Raw genomic sequence first — 22338 nt, 5'->3', positions numbered from 1 at the left:
CCCTCCGGTGATCAACTCGTCCTTCTGAGGCCACCAGCAGCTTCAGGCCGTCGCGTAGATGCCCTAGGAGCTGAGTCCCGTGCGTAACTCCCTCTGTATCGATGACCCCGATGACGCCCGAACTTTGGCCGCCGGCAAGCTCGTCGCCGGCGTCATCTCCGGCCAGATCAGCCCCAGCTAAGTGCAAAAATGAACCCGCGGGAGAAGTGTCGTTCCTCTCGTGCTCTCCGCACAAAGTTTGGGCCCCTGTGCGGCGTTTCCGAGCCCGTCCGCCGTTCTGGTGGTCGCCGGAGGCTCCCCGCCGGCGAGGATGACCTCGCCGCCGGTGGATCTCAGCTGGCCTGAGCCATTGACGTGTGGGGCCAGCCTCTGGGAGTTTAGGAATAATAAAAATAAAACCAAATAATTTAATAAGTCACTGACATGTGGGTCCAGTGAGATTAATTAGCTAATTAATATTAATTCTAATCTAAAACAGACCAGAGTCACTGACCAGTGGGTCCCACTCGTCAGGTTTGACTTTCAACGGCCAGTTGGACCTGCTGATGTCATGCTGATGCAGTAAAGGGGTTTTCGAGTATAAAAATAATTCCAGAAATGTTTAAAACTTCTAAAATTCATAGAAATTAATCTGTAACTCCAATTAAAATAATTTATATATGAAAAAGTATCAGAAAAATTCAAGGAATCTGAATATGTCATTTTCAAACATGTTTGAAAATGTTACAGAACCCAAACATGTAGATTAATTAATAAGTTAATTCTTATAAATACTTTGTAGATGGAATTTGGAAAATATTTAAATTTCACTATAAATGACCTGATCAAACACTGCCCTAATTACAAACCAGCAACCTAACATGTCATCCCATGCATGTTAACATCAAGTTGATCTGAGCATGAGGTCGAATCAATTAAAATGGTATCCGAGAATACCTCGTTTGAAGTGGTATTTGAACTTGATTCACATCAACTTCAAACCTAATACATGTTAGCTATAATAATTTACCAACTTGCATTCTCATGCCATGCTCATGCATCATCTTGATTGCATATGTTTGATATTGGTTGTTGTCATTCCTTTCGGTAGGCTCCGCTCCCCCGGATTCCACCGAATATCCGTCTGACGGATATTGTCACTCGTCTGAGCAACAAGGCAAGCAACCATTTTGATCATCCCGATAAATCCCATGTTCTTGCTCCTGCACTTACTTATTGCATTAGGATCAAATGCTTCAAATGCTTTTGCCACGTTAGTTGAACCCACTTCCTTTGCATGACCTATCCTTGTCATAGTAAATAGCTAAACCTTGCAACCTAGCATACCTGGTAGTTGCTTGAGCCATGATGTGCCTTATCCTGCTATGCATGCTATGCTTAGAGTTGTGTATGATCTGTCATCTGGGAGATGAATAGAATTGTGAGAATGTGTTCGGTAAGCACAGGTTGTGTGTTGAACCTGATTTGGTAAAGGTACCGGTGAAAGGCTGTGTAGGAGTACATGGAGGGTTGTTTCATTGGAACCGTCCTTAGGAACTGAGTTCCCTGTATGCAATCCAAGACTAGATACTACCACACGTTGGGATACTTAATTGACCCTCTCGACTTATTAATCGCTTAGTACTCGGTCCAGGAGTTGCAAGTAGTTTCTGGTGTTTATAGTCATGCTGGAGGCCGTGCATGGTGCTGACCTGAGAGGTGAGCTGTGATGCGGTAGGAAGTGGCACAGTGTACCAAGTGGCACCGGATGGTGGGCTTGGGAACCCTGCGCACATCGTTTGGGGCCGTGGCGGAAACCTCGGCCGGACTTCCGTGCGGGTTACCCTCAGATAGGCGATAGACCTAGACTAAGTACTAATGTGATTAACGGTCGTGGCCGACTCCCTCGCTGGGCTTCCGCTTGAAGGTTGCCGAGGTGCATGACGTGCACATGGCGATAAGTGGCGAGAGCGTGTGTGACGAAGTACACCCCTACAGGGTTATGGTCTATTCAAATAGCCGGGTCCGCGGATATGAACTACTTGGATACGTATGTTGTGCATAGATAACTTCAATGGCTACTCATAAAATTGTCAAGATAAGCGTGAGTGTCGTGGACGGCATTTCTGTATGGAGACGGAATGATTCCACGATGGAGTATTGTTGTGGTGTTAGTGGACTCATGTGCGAGAAATCAAGTTGTCAAAATTATTTAAAAATGCAAGTTGTCTAGCCACGAGTCAAATGCTGGCTTTCCGCATGAAACCCCACAGTACCTTATTGATACATTGCATGAGTAGATAGTTAACCTAAAGTCTTGCTGAGTACCTCCGTACTCATGTTTGCTTAATAAATGTTGCAGAGGTTGCTAATGACCCTAATGGTTGGTTCTTCATAGACATCGACGACGACGAGTAGCTGGTGTCCCAGCTACGATCTGGCCCTATGTTGGGTCTGTAGTATAGTCAGACCATGTGCCTTCTAGTTGCACCTGTCTGTACTCAGACAGTTTTAAACTCTTCCGCTGGCTTGTAAACGAATGACTGCTATTATGGGTCGTGAGACCCTTACTGTGTAATATTATGTGTGTGGCTCTTCCGAGCCTCTTAAATAAAGCTTGTATGTTATGGTTATGTTGTGATGCCATTGATGTATCTATACATATCGGTATGCCATGCGTATGTGTGTCGTACTTGATATGTATGGGGTTCGATTACCTAGTCGTGAATTTTAGTAGCACTCCTTACAGGGAAATGCCCCTTTGTGATCCAACGAGCCATGGTAGCTCGCTACTGCTCCGGAAACATTGGTTGACCGACATGTGTCCTTCTTAGCTGCTGTGTCTGTCCCCTTTGGGGAAATGTCACGCGATGCAATGGAGTCCTTGTAGCTTGCTACGACTCATCTACGCTCGCTGGTGACCGACACCTGCTTTGTTGGGTCATGTATGCCTGTCCTTGTGCGGTACTGCCACTTTGGTTTATGACTAGACTTGCCGATTCGGGTTCTTTGACATTGGAATGCTAGAGACACTATTGCATACGTGAGTCAAAAGACGCAAACGGTCCCGGCTAAGGTAAGGCTATAGTCGTGGAGTTTACCGTGCGTGAGACCGCAAAGGGATGCGATGTGTTACAGGCTGGATTCCTATGGCTTAGGATCGGGGTCCCGACAAGATTCCTCAATTGTGTAAATTTTTGGATCTGCACAACTTTGGAACATCGATTGGCATACTTGGGATGCCAAGGAATTGCCCACAACCTCTCTCAAATTCTGTTTTATCATCACTCCCTTCCGTTCCTTGTAGTGAGAGTTCCGAGAGATCCGCAACTTGATTTGCGATGTTCTTTATATGCATTTGTATCCTTTTCTCGTGATGCATTTATTTTTTTCATGTTCATGCATGTCCAAATAATTAATCTTGAGGTTCTGTCGAGAATGGCAATAGCTAAATAATTGCATGAGAAACATGACTAGTGTAGCATTGTCATGCTTCGTTCACATCATATTCATGAATCATATGTTTGAGCATCATGCCATGGCGTGTGTTCATTGGATGTTGTATTTTCTTGTGGGTGGTGCCGGGTTCGAATACTAATATGAGGATCCTCTTGAAAATGTTCTCGAAGAGCAAGAGTTTTACCCCTTAGAAGAAGTTCGAGGCAAGATGATTGTGGCCTTGATATCTTTTATAATTTTGTTATGCTTAGTTGCCTTGTTTCCACCATTAATTATCGCTGCCTACCACCTGAATTTCCAGCCTCCACAAATGCCATGATAAAGCCTCTAACCCTTCACATCCTATCAAAACATTGATTGGCTAAGATAGCGCTTGCTCAGCCCTTCTTATAGCGTTTTACTTGCAGGTGCAGGTTGATCCATGTGTGGACATGGATATTTGGAATGTCATCTTATTATTGCCTTTTAATTTAATGCACCTCTATATACTTGGTTTAAGGCAAAAGGCTTGGCATTTTTCTCGGTGTTTTGTTTCGCTTTTGTCACCCTAGTTTCGGTTACCGGTGTTATGTTCCATATTGAGCGCTCCTAACATGCTTGGGGTGTTATAGGGACCCCCTTGATAATAAAAATTGGTTTAAAACTTGTTTGGCAAGACCCAACTTTGGTACTCCATTTGCTAAACAACTTAATAATTAGAAGGCATAGGGAATTGCTACCTCGAGGATAATTAATCAACCCTCAGGCCAGTGCTCCTCATCAGTTTTGGTCTAACCAGAGCACTATGCGGGGCCAACCCAGGGCAACTTGGGTGATTTCTATCAAGCCCCCGTACGCATAGCTTATCCGATGTGTACTAAGAACGAGATACGCGACTCTTATCGAGGTCGTCGTCACGTCGGGCGGTCTTGCCGGATTTGTTTTACCCTTCTCGATATATCTTGTGCTCGGGATTCCGAGGGTAGTTTGGGCTATCTCAAGGTTGAGGTTTTCTACGAGGAATCCAAGGAGATCATGGGTTTTCCATGGTCAACGATTCCTACACAGCTTGTGGTAGTTTCTGATGGACTAGTTGGAGCACCCGTGTAGGATTGTTATCTTTCGGAAAGTCGTGCCCGCGGTTATATGGAAACTTAGAAATTTGTTTAACATCCTGTTATAGAAAACTTGAAGTTAACTAAATTAAAATATGCCAAGTGTGTGCATAACCGTGACTGTGTGTGTTCGCGAGTTTCTACTGTGACCGAGGACATGGTGGGATTATGACTGACATAAGTAGGTGTTCACGATCACTTCTTCATCATTACTAGATCACATCCGTTATGCGTAGACCACTCAATTTTAATCATGTTCTCGTAATTTAGCCACTAAATAATGCTTAGTGTTGCTACAACCTCACCACTTAACCTTACCTTACCCAAATAACTTAATTAGTCCCGATATCTTGGTCACGAGATTGTTGAGTCCCCATGGCTCACAAATCACTACAAAACCACAGGTTCAGGCACCGTAGATCCCGAGGCAGTTGATGGTTTGCAACTCCAGTGGGAGTACGATGAGGAGAGGAGGCGGTGTATGTGACATACCCCAATGAGTAGAGGGCATTGGTCGTCTCCTGGGATAGCGATGTAGACTCATTGCATTTTATCGTTTGATTACGTCTCTAGCCGGACCCTGTCTTATGGATGTTTGAAATAAATTTCGTATGATTTGTACTTTAGCATGTGGCGAGTGTAAGCCAATCCATATACTCATCTTTTCTTTAAATGTATTTGCAATGATTTCTGTATTTGCGAAACGCCGAGATGCGTCTCTATCCATATTAAGGCCTCGTCCCGAAATACGAATAGTGTCGCATCTTGGACGTTACAAAAGCCCCCCGGGACAACCTCTCATCTGAGCATAAGAGTGAGATGGCGGTCATTGCTACAGGATGACAGGCCGATAGACATCATGGGCCAACAAGGTCTCAATTAAGGACGCAACCTAGGACGAGCTAGTGCCACCCTCCTCATCGGTGCATGCCGACATCACCATTAGGAATACCCGTGCCCACTACACGGACAAGCGGCGGGAGGAGCGGGAGACCTAGTTTCGGCAGGCCCAGGCGGACCAGGGTTACAACATCTATCTCCTTGAAAAGCACCGATGCACGGAGGAGTTGCTCTCCAATCGGCACCTCCATCATGTCAGATGTGTACGTGCCCGAACAAGAGCGTTTCTCGAGCTCTGCCGCTCCTTCCGCGAGATATGTCGTGACCATTGGTCGTACCGCTGATGTCAGGTTGTGTTAGAATCCATGTAGAGGGATATGAATGACAAGGAGTACATCACCAGCTCCTGCATGGCCACACCCCGCCGCCACGACCATGAAGTTGACACATCAGCATACGCTGACGACAGTGAGGAAGAATAGTGCATGGTAGGTCGCCGCCACTTGATTCGTAAGAAATCCAATACTCCTTCCCTCCCGTGAAAGCTAAGCTTGGCGGACTGATCAACATCGTCCGATTAGCCACTCAGACTGTGGTGGCGGAGGCTGCAAAGGAAGAGCTAGAGAACGTCAAGGCGGAACAGGAGAAGGCAAAGGAAAGAGTCGGAGCTTCAGTTCTCGGTGCTCATGACAGGACATGAGGGACCGACAGCGGAAATCATTTAGATTAGGTTTATAATAGGTTTTAGTTAAAATTTTCCAAAATTTAATGAATTTCGTTTGATTTATAAGAAAAATGTACAAAATATAATGAATTTCGTCCAATCTATATGAAAATCCGCCTTGTTTGCATGGACTTCGTCGAATTCAGTTGAACTATGTTTGAAATGTACGCAGATGGCGTTAGATGGCTGGCTTCCACATCTGTATCCGCGGACGGATGTGAAAGAAAACTTACGGGTCATGGTTAGAGATGATGTATGTGGACAAAAGTTATGCAAGGTCCCACATGAAGATGTGGCTGTGGCATGTAGTGTGTCTTGATCCATATTTATTGGGATACAAGCATGTCTTACTAATTTTCTCCCGGTGCAAGGTATATGCACGGTTGTTACCATGTGGCTTTGTCAATTTAAGTTAAAAAGGAAAAAAGGTGTGAAAAATAGAAATATGATATAATCTTTAGGAGCCCAACTCTATCTAGATAATAGACGGATTAGGTGTCGGCGGGATGTGAGGTGCCAACCGGATGTGAGGTGCCAATTATTAAGCACGAGAGTTGTAATATACGATGAACCTAATAATAATAATAATAATAATAAAGGAAGGTGAATTTATGCGATTTTTTCATCTGTAATCCAATCTATCTCTAAAAAACTTACACACATTGTCATCCCCAAACCACATACCCTTGGTCTTATTTTTGAGAGAAAAAATATATGTTCGACTTTATAAATAAAACCATGAGACAGAGTTCACACATAAGATATCAACAGAGCAAATTACCACCCTCATGGTCCAACAAGTGACACACAGGCCAAGGGAGTTCATCACACGTAGGCCACACATATGAGAACAAGATAAAAAGAGGCGGGCCAACATCCTACAACAATCATAGTAGAGACGCACCGATGATTATGCCCACGCATGAGGAACTTGTTGAGTTAACATAGAAACTTGGACTTGGGAAATAAGCACCTCCGTCACGTCCCAATTGTCCTCCTTAATTAATAATTTGCACTACTTCAAGAAGATACACATTAAACAAGCAGTTAGTCGACCTTTTAGAAGAAGGTGTGATTAATCGTAAATTTCTTGCTAGTAGTCGATAAAGACCAATACAATGCTGAAAACCCAAACTAGAACAACCGCTTATTCTGGCCCCGCAAACAAGACGACACAAACCCGTGCTTCACAAAAGGGCTGGGAGACCAAGAGACACCCAACCAAGATGGAATACAACACCAGGCCAATTTAGCCAAAATGCGCCCAAAGAAGATATGATCAAAATTCCCAAGAGACGCACACAGGGCGCACTGATCAGAACCAGATCCATCCCGCATATGGATTTGATCAGCCATAGGAGCATGCTCTTGATAGATTGCCACATAAATATCTTAATGTTCAAGGGCACTTGCCAGACGCGAATGGGTCAAGGAGACAGTGTCCTCCTGCTCGGAGACGACATGAAACAAAGCAGCATGGCGATGTGAGTCATCCATCTCACCAGGAGAAAGAGAACGCCTGAAACATAGATCCCAATTATTAGAGGGGACCTTTGAGATAGAAATCTCCAACAAAGAACAGTAAGAAAATAGAACAAGGAAATAAGAGGCCAAGAGGGAGTCCCCACACCACTAGTAAAGTCAAAACCACGTGGAGATACCGTTACCAACTACAAACTTCACATGTGCCCTAAAACTATTATGAAGCTTAACCATATCAGGCCAAAATAGCGAACCGCTAGAGGGAGGGGCAAACATAGGGCCGGAGTTAGGAAAATATTTATCCTTTGATAGGTTATACCAAAGGGATGTGCCATGCAGTAAGAATCTTCCACCACCATTTAATGATCAGACATTTGTTCATCGCTTAGGTGTTAAGGATGCCCAACCCCCAAGGTTTGGGCATAAGAGAATCTCTAGCACACCCTTATCACGTGGACCTTTAAAGTGAGTATAAGGGCCGCAGAAAACACATTTTGAGGGCTGCCGCGGGCTACAGCTGAACAAACCCCACAATATCGAACGGTAAAACATAATATTTGGTTCTTTCTCGATTTGACACATATGTGTCATATTACATGGAAATATGAAATCAATATATATTAAAATATGAATACTATATCACAAAAATCATCCAAATTACAATAATTATGCAAATCTAAGAATTAAACTTATAATTCAATAAAAGAATTGTTGGATCATGAGACTTGCCACAATACTGCCCGTGCCATGCCTTCGGGTAATTTTTCCAAGTCCAATGCATACAATCAATGCTTTCTAGAATGCCTGACCAACTTCGTTTCTCACTTTTTGCCATCAAAATTTTCGTGTCTTCCATGTTGGGGTGCCCGAAGATACACTACACCACGACACTCAAAGTAGCGTCGAACAATTTGTCGGTATAGGTCACCTAAGGCGACACATTTAGTGTCGACAAAGATCTTTGCCGACAGAAAAGAGTTGTCCCCTATAGTCCTGTCGGGAAAGGTCTTTGCCGATAAAAAATACTCTGACAGATAGCATGACGGTGTTGGTGAGATCTATGGCGACATGCATTTCTATGCCGGCAGACAACTCTATATCGATGGTTGATCTGACATTGTCCAGGGCCGACAGATTCTAGGACACCATATCTATGCCGACAATTTATTTGATACAACATGTGCCTACAGATATTGCAACACCCCTTTCTACACCGACAATTTATTTCATGTTCAATTCCCAATACATATACAAACATTTGCACTTTTCTATACATCACAAGATACCACTGATCAATACATCTATTTCAGGTTAAGTACTCAATCACAAGATATTATTGATCAATGCATTCAGTCAACATTATATAGAAGATTTTTTTGTTTTCTTCACTCATGTTTCCTACAACCATTAAGGAAATAGAGAAGTCAACATTCAGGCTGTGGCCTCTTACAAAATATGATCGTCAAGTTCATATGAGACCAAATGTTCGATCACTACAACAAAAATATTATGGAAGAGACCAAGTCTTCGATCCCCAAGCTGACATCAACTTCCATATGTAAAAAATGTCTCAACCATGTTATGAACAAAAGCGATCTCCAGAACATCTGAGATCAACTTGGACTCGCTAGTTTCTTTCATTTGTCCCAGCAAAATAACTCATATGTTTGAGCAATCTTAGAATATGAGAATTTATGAGCAGCCATGTTCCCAAAGATCTAAAAAGTAGATGTGCACCAAACATGTTACAAATATAACCATATTAGAACGAATATCGACCGAAGTCCGGCTAGCACTTTTCTATCCATCACAAGATAACACTTATAAGAGTTCTTCGGTTGGTTGATTCAGATGAGAAGCCCGCTATGCCTTTTATTTATGATGAGATGAGTTCTGCAAAACAAAAGATAAAGCAAAATTTTGGCAGTGTGAAGAAGAGGTACATATATACATCATTGATTCATGCTTTATGTTAAATATGTTATAGATCCTCGTCTTAATATTTTTCTGTATATTATTTACTATTCTACATTATCTCTTCATAGGTATAAGGAAATATTCGAGATTATTGATGAAATATAGGAAATAGAGCTCCATAGGCCTCTGGATGCTGCTGCATACTACCTAAATCCACATTGACATTACAGTGACAATTTTAGGGCCGCAAAAGTGAAACGTGGCCTTTACACATGTCTCGAGAAAATGGTTCCTGATCTAGCTGAAAGAGTGAAGATAGACTCACAATTAGATGCATTTAAAAATGGATTAGGTCTTTTTGGAATGGATTCAGCTGTCATGACTAGAACAAAGAAACCTCCAGGTTAGTTTCTTTGCAAAAGTGTCTACAAATTGTATAACCATGTTATTGTTCTGTGTAAGTAATATGTCTTGATTTCTTGCACAAGCTGAATTTTGAGCTTAACTAGTAGCTCTTCAGGTTGCGAGTGGAATTTTAGTGCCTTCGAGCAAGTAAGAACCTTATTTGTTAATCTATTGCTTTGGAAATTTACATAGTATGTATGATGAACTAAGGCTAGCTATTATTCTGAAACTCATGTAGGTACACTCTAAAAAAAGAAATTGCTTGCACCAAGAGAAGATGAATGATCTAGTCTTTGTCATATACAATCTAAAGTTGTTTGATAGGCAAGCTAGAAGAATGAGACAAGAAAAGGTGACCTATGATCTAGAAGATGTATCTTCTAATGATGAATGGATAACTGAAAAGGAGGATCCTGTTCTTTCTCCACAAAAGTATTGGTTGCGTGCTCTAGATAGAATTGCCCATAGGGAAGTACAGAAAGAACAAGAGGCTGATCCTAAAATGGAAGTTGATAATATGGTCAATAATTTAACTGAAGCATGTATGCAGAATCATTTCACTCGGATATGTTACATATTGTTTTTTTAGAAATCACCATTATTTTCGTTTATTATCACGTGATGATGATTTTGGATTGGACCAATATCTTGATGGGTATGACTTAGAGGACAACGATCAAGAAGTTGGCGAAGATGGAAACAATCAAGTACACTCTACATCTAAGAGAGGCACTACTAGTGCTGCACCATCCAGAGACAATGAAGATGATGATCTTAATTTGGACGACTTGTACTAATTGAGTGGTTCTTCTTCTTCAACAACTTAGTGAATTATTTAGTATTGTTCGCTCAGGCTGAACCTGCATATTTGTGAATATGCCCTTTAATGAACATATATGTCGGAGACCTATGGTTTATGCTGAATTCTACTTGTGGTTATGAGCTTATCCTACTTAATTTTGCCATGTTAATTTTTTACATATGTACACTACCTCTCGACATAATTTCACGATGATTTTTTTTGGTGTGAGTTGTACCAAAAACATATATTTCTAGCACATGCACTATTCACTACAAAAACTCCTCTATTTTGATTTTGTGCACCTCACAAAACATATTTGTTCATGAAATTTTACAGGGATATAGTATACGACTTAGGTTCATGTGTATGTTTTCACGTTTTTTTTCTAAACTTCAAAATATTATTTTCGAATTGTTAAAAAAATGAGCTCAGGAATGCACTCTCAGTTTTTGTTCATTTACATACGAAATAAAAATCTTTGGCCTTCTTCAATTTATGGAAATGTCTAAAAGTATTTGATAATCTCCACGTGCAAAGAATCATTGTAGAAATTTCCAAAGGTGAAAGTGATAAGTATGGAGTGTCGAACCCACAAGGAGCTAAAGGTAAGAGCAATATTATCTCAAGTCCTATCTGCCACTGATACAACTCTACGTACGTCGAACATTTGCTTCCAACTAGGAACAAGAAATAAAACTATGTTGTGGGTATGAAGAGAATAGCTTTGCATGACATCGAAGAACTAAAATATACAAATAGGTGCTGTTATCATAAAATTAGAATATATTACAATAATGATGGCTCGGTGTGCGGAATTGTCCTATGCAATTGTTAACAAGATCGGTAATCATTATTACAATTTTATATGAGGGAGAGGCATAAGCTAACATACTTTCTCTACTTGGATCATATGCACTTAGGATTGGAACTCTAAAAAGCATCCGCAACTACTAAAGATCATACTTTCTCTACTTGATTTGCTCGTCGACCGTCCTCGAGGCGTTGGGATCAGAGTTCGACGATTACACGTACTTGCTCGCCGATGGGTCGAGAGGAGGCATCCTCCTAGCGTGGACAAGCAAAGTCGTGTCCATCATGGATCCTTTGTTCACGACAAACGGCGTCTCCGCCAAGCTCTCTACCGAGACAGGGACCCCATGGTGGATCACCATGGTATACGGACCACATGACGACGCGGCAAAAGTCGCGTTCATGCAGGAGCTCCGTGATGTGCGTGCAGACTGCACCAGGCCATGGATGGTGTTTGTGGATTTTAACCTCATATACAAAGACGAGGACAAGAACAATGGGAATCTAGACCGGCGCATGATGGGCTGCTTCCGACGCCTCATAAACGACCTGGCGCTCAAGGAGATCTACCTAAACGGGCGGCGCTATACCTGGTCCAGCGGGCAGTCACCGCCCACCCTGGTCCACTTGGACCGTGTGCTTTGCACATCCGATTGTGAGGACATGCACGGAGAATGCCACCTACGCAGCCTTGCGTCCGTTATATCGGACCACAGCCCCCTGCTCCTGGATTGCTCGCCACTATCAAAAGGACACCCACGGTTCCATTTTGAAGATTTCTGGCTACGCCCCGACGGATTCCAGGAAACTGTGCAAGCTACGTGGCAATCTGTCCACGACGACGACCCATTCCGGCGCCTTGCACTTCGCCTCCAAGCCACTGCGTGCAGCCTGATGCTACTGCAACAAAAGACCTTCCAACAACGCCAGAAATAGGCACGTCGACGGGAGAATACTTGGCTTGATCTTTCTGCTGCGGCTACGCCTTAAGGGACTTCCTAGGCAAGTATGCAAAGGATTTCCCCCGTGGCCTTGGAGCCTTGTGTTGGCGTTCCCTCGAAGCGGAAAGGGTGATGTAGCGTAGCGGGGGTAAGTATTTCCCTCAGTTTGAGAACCAAGGTATCAATCCAGTGGAGGAGTATCTCAAGATCCTGCACAAACACAAAAACTTGCTCCCAACGCTATGAAGGGATTGTAAATCCCTTATAGATCGTTTGCTAAGTGAGAACTGAAAGCAACAAAGTAACAAAGCAAAGTAAAAGCGGAGGTGTAAACAATGGATGTGAATAGACCCGGGGGCCGTAGTGTTTACTAGTGGCTTCTCTCATGAAAGCAAATAGACGGCGGGTGAACAAATTACTGTCGAGCAATTGATAGAACCGCGCAAAGTCATGACGATATCTATGTAATGATTATTTCTATAGGCATCACGTCCAAAACAAGTAGACCGATATTGTCTGCATCTATTACTAGTACTCCATACGTCAACCGCTATCCAGCATGCATGTAGTGTATTAAGTCCATAAGAACAGAGTAACGCCTTAAGCAAGATGACATGATGTAGAGGGATAATATCAAACCAATGATGAAAACCCCATCTTTTTACCCTTGATGGCAACTACTTAATGTGTGCCTTGCTGCCGCTACTGTCACTGGGAAAGGTCACCAGATGGCAGAACCCAAAACCAAGCACTTCTCCCATTGCAAGAGTCATAGATCTAGTTGGCCGAACAAGACCCAACACTGGGAGAGACTTACAAGGATATCAAATCATGCATAAAAGAAATCAGCAAATACTCAAATATTTATCATAGAAAATCTGATCACAAATCCACAATTCATCGGATCTCGACAAACACACCGCCAAAGAAGATTACATCGGATAGATCTCCATGAAGATCATGGAGAACTTTGTATTGAAGATCCAAGAGAGAGAAGAAGCCATCTTGCTACTAACTACGGACCCGTAGGTCTGAAGTGAACTACTCACGAGTCATTGAAGGGGCGATGATGATGATGAAGAAGCCCTCCAACTCCAAAGTCCCCTCCGGCAGGGCGCTGGGAAGGGTCTTCGGATGAGATCTCGCGGAAACGGAAGCTTGCGGCGGCGGAAAAGTATTTTCGAGGCTCCCCTGATTTTTTGTGAAATATTTGGGAATTTATTGGCCAAAGACCTAGGTCAAGGGGCGGCCAGGGAGGCCACAAGTCTGCCCACCGCCGCCTCCCCTGGTGGCGGAGTGGGGGCTTGTGGGCTCCTTGGAGCCCACCTGGCCTGGCCCAAAGGCCCCCTGATCTTCTTCCGTTCGGGAAAAAATCATTTCGGGGTTTTTCTTCCGTTTGGACTCCGTTCCGAAATCAGATCCGAAAAGAGTCAAAAACATGGAAAAAACAGGAACTGGCACTTGGCACTGAATTAATAAGTTAGTCCCAAAAAAGATATAAAAGGTACAAAAAACAACCAAAGAAGACAAGATAACAGCGTGAAACCATCAAAAATTATAGATACGTTTGAGACGTATCAAGCATCCCCAAGCTTAACTCCTGCTCGTCCTCGAGTAGGGAAGTGATAAGAATGATTTTTTGATGCTTTCATGCTACCTAGCATAGGTGTCCTTTGTAATTCCTCTTATGTGACGTGAATGTTCAGATCCATTAGATTCAAAACAATTGTTTGCTATTGACGTGGAAACAATAATAATTCAAGCAAACTAGCAAAGTAATCTTGAACTTTCAAAATAACAAGGCCAAAAGAAAGTTATCCCTACAAAAGCATATAGTCTGGCTATGCTCTATCATCATTGCACAATGAATTTAAATCATGCACAACCCCGGTATTGGCCAAGTAATTGTTTCACACCTTTACTTTCTCAAACCTTTTCAACTCTCACGCAATACATGAGCGTGAGCCATGGTTATAACACTATAGATGGTGTGGAATGTAGTGGAGGTTGCAAGACAAAAAGGAGAAGATAGTCACATTAACGAGGCATATCAATGAGCCGTGGACATGCTCATTAATAGATATCAATGTGAATGAGTAGGGATTGCCATACAATTGATGCACTAGAGCTATGAGTATGTGAAAGCTCTTACAGAAAACTAGTGGGTGTGCATCCAACTTGCTTGCTCACGAAGACCTAAGGCAATTTTGAGGAAGCCTATCATAGGAATATACAAGCCAAGTTATATAATGAAAATTTCCCACTAGCTATATGGTGGTGACAAAATGAGAGTCTCTCAATCATGAAGATCATGGTGCTTAATATGCACAAGTGTGGAAAAAGTGGTAGCATTGTCCCTTCTCTCTTTTTCTCTCATGTTTTTTTATTTTGGTGGGCTCTTTGGCCTCTTTTTCTGGTGGGCTTCTTTGGCCTCTTTTATTTCCTCACATGGGACAATGCTCCATTAATGATGATCATCACACTTTCAACTCAAAACTTAGGGTAACGATGACTCTAAATGGAATGCCTTCGGTAGTGTACCGTGGCAATGATCTAGCATGGCATAAACATCAATGGAAACATCATGCTAGCTATCTTACGATCATGCAATGGCAATGTAGATGTGGTGGCACATGTCATGGTGGTAGTTGCATGGCAATATATCTCGGAATGACTTTGAAAAATCCATAGTAGGTAGGTATGGTGACTGTTTTGAGGGAGGCTAATGGTGGGTTTTGTGCACCGGCGAAAGTTGCACGGCACTAAGAAGATAGTGATGGTGGAAGGTGAAAGTGCATCTAAACCATGGACTCAACATTGGTCATGAAGAACTCATATACTTGTTTCAAAAGTTTTATTAGTAATCGAAACAAAGCATTCAACGCATACTCCTAGGGGAAGGGTTGGTAGGTATAAACCATCGCGTGATCCCGACCGCCACGCAAAGGATGACAATCAATATACTAATCATGCTCAGATTTCATCACATAGAGGTTCACCATACGTGCATGCTACGGAAATCAATAACTTCAACACAAGAATTTCTAGATCCACAACACCTTACTAGCGTGACTTTAATATTACCATAACCACAACTCAAAACTAATTGAGATGAATCAAACTTCTCTAACTATTCAATGCACATGAAGGTGGAAGTTTTCGTATCCCTTTGGATAACTACCCCTTTTGAGACTACTTTCAAAGCATAGATCAACTACCAAGACAGGCACCGCTGTGCTCTAAAAGATATAAGTGAAGCACATAGAGCAAAAGTATCTAGCTCAAAAGATATAAGTGAAGCACATCTGAGCTGAATTGTCTACCAAAAGATAAAAGTGAAGGTCGACAAAATCACGGTGTGTGCATGTCTCTCTCTCTAGTGTGCAGCAAGGATGATTGTGACACAAAAAAAATAAAAGACTCCTACGATACAAGACGCTCCAAGAAAAAACACATAACATGTGGTGAATAAAAATATAGCCCCAAGTAACGTTACCGATGGATTGAAGACAAGAGAGGGGATGCCTTCCCGGGGCATCCCCAAGCTTAGGCTTTTACGACATCCTTGAATATCTTGGGGTGCCTTCGGCATCCCCAAGCTTGAGCTCTTGCCACTCTTTATCTTTTTGTCCATAAGAACTTCACCCAAAACTTGAAAACTTCACAACACGAAACTTAAACAGAAACTGGTGATAACATTAGTATGAGAAAGCAAACCACCACTTCCTTAGGTACTATATCAAACTTAAATTATACTTGTGCTGATGTTGGATTACTGTATTTTCAATCTTCCATGGCTAATACCCCCCGATACTATCCATAGTTTCATCAAAATAAGCAACCAACACAACAAAAACAGAATCTGTTAACAACAGACCAGTCTGTAGGAATCTGCATATTTCGTATACCTCTAGTACTTCAAAAATTCTGAAACATTACGACAGTGTGAAGAATTTGTGTGGCAATCAGAAACAAAAAGAATCAACTCAAAATCTCTTACAGAAATAAAATGAAAATTCTTTTCGTGAGCAGAAAGTTTCTGTCTTTTCTAGCATGACCAAACGATCATCCCCAAGACTAATCATAACGGTTTTGCTTGGCACAAACACAAAAAAGAAACACAAAAACACAATCATAACATAATTATGAAAGTGTGGAAAACACAAAACAGAAAGAAAAAGGATAAATTCGTTGGGTTGCCTCCCAACAAGCCCTGTGTTTAACGCCCTTAGCTAGGCATTCAATGATGCTCTCACAAAAGACAAGAATTGAAGCATAACGAGAGCATCATAAAGCATGTGAAAATCACATCTAAGTCTAACATACTTCCTATGCATAGGCATTTTATAGGAAAATAGATTGTCAAGACAACCAATAGTTGCCATATGTAAGGAAGAAGAAAGAGACAATAGCAATCTCCACATAACGAGAGGTAATTTGGTAACATGAAAGTTTCTACCAAAATATTTTCCTCTCTCATAGCAATTACATGTGGGATCATATTCGAATTCAACAATGTAACTATCACATAGGATATTCTTTTCATGATCCACATGCATGCAAAGTTGACGCTCTTCAAAAATAGTGGGATTATCATCTAAAGTCATGACTTCTCCAAACCCACTTTCAATAATATTGCAAATATAATATTCATCTTGAAGCTTGAACAAATTTTCAAGATCAAAAGAAAAATCATCACCCCAATCGTGATCTTTGCAACAAGTAGTGGTCATAGCAAGACTAGCATCCCCAAGCTTAGGGTTTTGCATAATTTTAGCATGATTGTCACTAATAGAATTTGTAGTGAAACCATTGCAATCATGCTTTTTATCCAAGGAGCCCTCGTGAATCACTTCATAAATTTCTTCCTCACAATTTTCAGATTCACGCATCTCAAGCAAAACTCCATAAAGATAGTCAAGTGCTCTCAACTCACTAGCAATTCGTTCCACACAAGTTGGTCTCTTAAAGAGACTAGATAGTGGATGAGGATCCATATCAATGGATTTCTAGGAAGCAAAGATGCAAGCTAAAAGAAGGCACATGGTAACACAAGCAAACAGAAAGCGAGTGAAAGAAGGGCGAACGGAAAAAGGCAAATGAAAACGGAAAATGTGAAGTGGGGGAGAGGAAAACGAGAGGCAACTTGCAAAAAGGTAAATGCAAGAGATGAGTTTGTGAGACCTACTTGGATAGATCTTGATCTCTCCTCCCCGACAATGGCGCCAGAAATAGGCGTGTTGATGGGATATTACTCTTGTCTTGATCTCCTCGTCAAGCGATCCTCTTCCCCGGCAACGGTGCCAGAAATACATCTGCTACTGCAACAAAAGAACTTCCAACGGCGCCAGAAATAGGCACGTCGACGGGAGAATACTTGGCTTGATCTTTCTGCTGCGGCTACGCCTTAAGGGACTTCCTAGGCAAGTATGCAAAGGATTTCCCCCGTGGCCTTGGAGCCTTGCGTTGGAGTTCCCTCGAAGCGGAAAGGGTGATGTAGCGTAGCGGTGGTAAGTATTTCCCTCAGTTTGAGAACCAAGGTATCAATCTAGTGGAGGAGTATCTCAAGATCCTGCACAAACACAAAAACTTGCTCCCAACGCTATGAAGGGGTTGTCAATCCCATATAGATTGTTTGCCAAGTGAGAACTGAAAGCAACAAAGTAACGAAGCAAAGTAAAAATGGAGGTGTAAACGATGGATGTGAATAGACCCGGGGGCCGTAGTGTTTACTAGTGGCTTCTCTCATGAAAGCAAGTAGACGGTGGGTGAACAAATTACTGTCGAGCAATTGATAGAACCGCGCAAAGTCATGACGATATCTATGCAGTGATTATTTCTATAGGCATCACGTCCAAAACAAGTAGACCGATACTGTCTGCATCTACTACTATTACTTCACACGTCGACCGCTATCCAACATGTATCTAGTGTATTAAGTCCGTAATAACAGAGTAACGCCTTAAGCAAGATGTCATGATGTAGAGGGATAATCTCAAAACAATGATGAAAACCCCATCTTTTTACCCTTGATGGAAACTACTTATTGTGTGCCTTGCTGCCCCTACTGTCACTCGGAAAGGTCACCACATGGCAGAACCCAAAACCAAGCACTTCTCCCATTGCAAGAATCATAGATCTAGTTGGCCGAACAAGACCCAAGACTCGAAGAGACTTACAAGGATATCAAATCATGCATAAAAGAAATCAGCAAAGACTCAAATATATATTATAGATAATATGATCACAAATCCACAATTCATCGGATCTCGACAAACACACCGCCAAAGAAGATTACATCGGATAAATCTCCATGAAGATCATGGAGAACTTTGTATTGAAGATCCAAGAGAGAGAAGAAGCCATCTAGCTACTAACTACGGACCCGTAGGTCTGAAGTGAACTACTCACGAGTCATTGAAGGGGCGATGATGATGATGAAGAAGCCCTCCAACTCCAAAGTCCCCTCCGACAGGGCGCCGGGAAGGGTCTCCCGATGAGATCTCGCGGAAACGGAAGCTTGCGGCGGCGGAAAAATATTTTCGAGGCTCCCCTGATTTTTTGCGGAATATTTGGAAATTTATAGGCCAAATACCAAGGTCAGGGGGCGGCCAGGGAGGCCACAAGCCTGCCCACCGCCGCCTCCCCTGGTGGCGGAGTGGGGGCTTGTGGGCTCCCTGGAGCCCACCTGGCATGGCCCAAAGGCCCCCATATCTTCTTCCGTTCGGGAAAAAATCATTTCGGGGTTTTTCTTCCGTTTGGACTCCATTCCAAAATCAGATCTGAAAAGAGTAAAAAACACGGAAAAACAGGAACTGGCACTTGGCACTGAATTAATAAGTTAGTCCCAAAAATGATATAAAAAGTACATAAAACAACCAAAGAAGACAAGATAACAGCGTGAAACCATCAAAAATTATAAATACGTTTGAGACGTATCACCTGACTAGCTGGAGTGCGCGCTCTATCGGGAATGTGAAACACAAGCTTGTGATAGACAGGGAGCTGTGCCTGCGCTTCGATGGTGCGCAAGAGACCCGGATCCTCACCCCGAGCGAGCAATGGTTGCACAAGCAGCTGAGGCTGGTCCACCTCGGCCTTGCCTCCCTTGAACGCTCCATCGCACGCCAACGGGCGCGCATCACTATGCTCCAGGACGGAGACGCCAACACCTCGTTCTTCCACCGGCAATGCACCTACCGCCGGCAGAAGAACAGAATCCATAGCCTAAACCTTCATGATCGTATTCTCACGGATCAGACGGATATGGTGGAGGTGGCCTTCGAGCACTTAGACGCGCTGCTGGGCATGCCGGTGGAGCGCGACTGCGCGCTAGACCTTGAGCAGCTCATCGAGCCTCGCGACCTGCTCGACCTCGACGCGCCCTTTGGGGCCGACGAGATTTGGAGCACCGTGAAGCGACTGCCGGCCTGGAAGGCGCCTAGCCCTGATGAATTCACCGCTGAGTTCATCCGCGCCTGCTGGGATATTGTCCAGCAGGACTACGTCGCCGTGTTCCAGTAGCTCTACGAGATGCGACGGCGTGGGTTTAGCCGGCTCAACCAGGCCCTCCTCATGATGATACAGAAGCGACCTGGCGCGAGCCGCCTGGGCGACTATCGCCCAATAAGCTTGATACACCTCGTGGCAAAAAGCTTCGCCAAGGTTCTGTCCTTGCGCCTAGCGCCGAAGCTGAACGTCCTGGTGAGTCGCAATCAGAACGCGTTCATCCCCGGCCACAACCTCCACGACAACTTTGTCCTCGTGAGGCAATCAGCCCGGATGTTGCACCAGCTAGGAGCGCCACGCGTGCTGCTCAAACTCGACCTAGCGCGCGCCTTCGACTTCATCGCATGGCCCTTCTTATTCGAGGTGTTGCACCGGTTTGGGTTCAGAGACAGATTCCTTGAGTGGCTAGCAATCTTGCTATCCTCGTCAAGGACTAGGGTGCTCATCAACGGGGAACCTAGCCCTCCCATATGGCACCGGCGCGGGCTTCGCCAAGGTGACCTGCTATCGCCGCAGCTGTTCGTCCTCGTCGTCGACGTGCTGGGCAGGCTGGTCAAACGCGTTGTCGATCTTGGCATCCTACAGCAGCTGCATCCACATCGCGTAATCCCAGCAATGTCGCTCTACGGGGACGATGTAATGCTATTCTGCCACCCCGTGCGCAGCGACATTACTGCAGTTAAGGAGATGTTGCTGCTGTTTGGGCGAGTGTCAGGACTGCACGTCAACTTTGGTAAGAGCTCCGCAACACTCTTATGCTGCAACCAAGAGGAGGCTCAACCGATCGTTCTTCACCTGGGATGCCCAATTGTGGAACTGCCCATCACATATCTCGGCATCCCACTCACGGTGCGACGACCCACCGCAGCGCAGCTGCAACCTGTCGTGAGCCGCACTGCCGATGCCCTACCGGCCTGGAAGGCGCACCTCACAAACAGCGCCGGCCGCCTTGCGTTGGTAAAGTCAGTCCTCGCCGCGATCCCCATCCACTAGCTCCTTGTGCTCGCCCCGCCCAAATGAGTCATCAAGCAGCTCGAGAAGATACAGTGAGGATTCCTATGGGCTGGAAGAGCCGAAGCTAAGGGAGGGCATTGCCATGTCAATTGGCGACGCGTATGCCGGCCTATCTCCGTTGGAGGCTTAGGCGTACGCGACCTTGAGCTAGCTGGGCTTGCATTAAGGCTGAGATGCCTATGGTTCTCCCAAACAGACATAGATCGCGCATGGGCTGGGCTCCACCTTCAATTCTCAGCCACCGAGCGTGCGCTGTTTTTTGCCTCCACGACCATGGAGCTGGGAAACAGGCAGACGACCCTATTCTGGGAGGATCGCTGGATCCAGGGGCGATCAATCTGTGAGATCGCGCCGCTGGTATATGCTTGCTGCCCCAAGCGACGGCGGAAGCACACGACGGTGACACAAGGCCAACATGGCAATAGCTGGACCAGCGACATCGAGGGCGTGTTTGGCATACACGAGATCGGGCAGTTTCTCCAGCTCTGGCAGATGATCGCGGACACCATCCTCACCGAGGAGCCCGACCGCCTGCTATGGAAATGGACTACCACGGGCACATACTCAGCACGGTGTGCCTACCTCGCCATGTTCCATGGATCAGTGACCTGCCCTACTTGGAAGATGATATGGAAGGCATGGACGCCGCCAAAGGTTAGGTTCTTCCTCTGGCTTGCACAGCAGGACATATGTTGGACTGCAGATCGACTCGCCCGGCACGGCCTGCAGCACCATCCACGGTGCCTTCTATGCGACCAGGCCTTCGAGACCATCCACCACATCATCATCGAATGCCCATTCACCCAACAGATTTGGCACGAGATCCTCGCGTGGTTTCGATTGCCAGTAGGATGCCCCAACCAGGAGGACTCACTGCTGGACTGGTGGAACCGCGCGCGACAAAACACCCCCCACTCACAGAGAAAAGGGCTGGCATCCATCACCCTGCTTCTACCCTGGATGGTATGGAAGCACCGCAACGATTGCATTTTTGACAGGGCACAACCCTTAATTGCTGCACTACTGTCAAAAATCAAAGAGGAGGCTACCTTATGGGAAAGGGCTGGGGCCAAAGTGCTTCGGGTTACCCTACCACAGACATGGGATGTACACTAAGTAGCATTAGAATGCTTGTATCCTACCTCCTAGGAGGACTGTAACAAACTCAGATCTTTCCAATATAATGAAACACAAAGGTCCTTTGCGCTTTCTCAAAAACTACTAAAGATCATTAAGGTAAAACCCAATCATATCATTAAAGCATCAAGTCCCCTTTATCCCATACGCAACAACCCACCTAATCGGGTTTATGCTTCTGTCACTCAAACAACCCACTATAAGCGAATCATGAACGTATTGCAA

Source organism: Hordeum vulgare, chromosome 6H (genome assembly GCF_904849725.1).
Source record: "Hordeum vulgare subsp. vulgare chromosome 6H, MorexV3_pseudomolecules_assembly, whole genome shotgun sequence".
Taxonomy (NCBI): domain Eukaryota; kingdom Viridiplantae; phylum Streptophyta; class Magnoliopsida; order Poales; family Poaceae; genus Hordeum; species Hordeum vulgare.
This window is presented reverse-complemented; position numbering follows the sequence as displayed.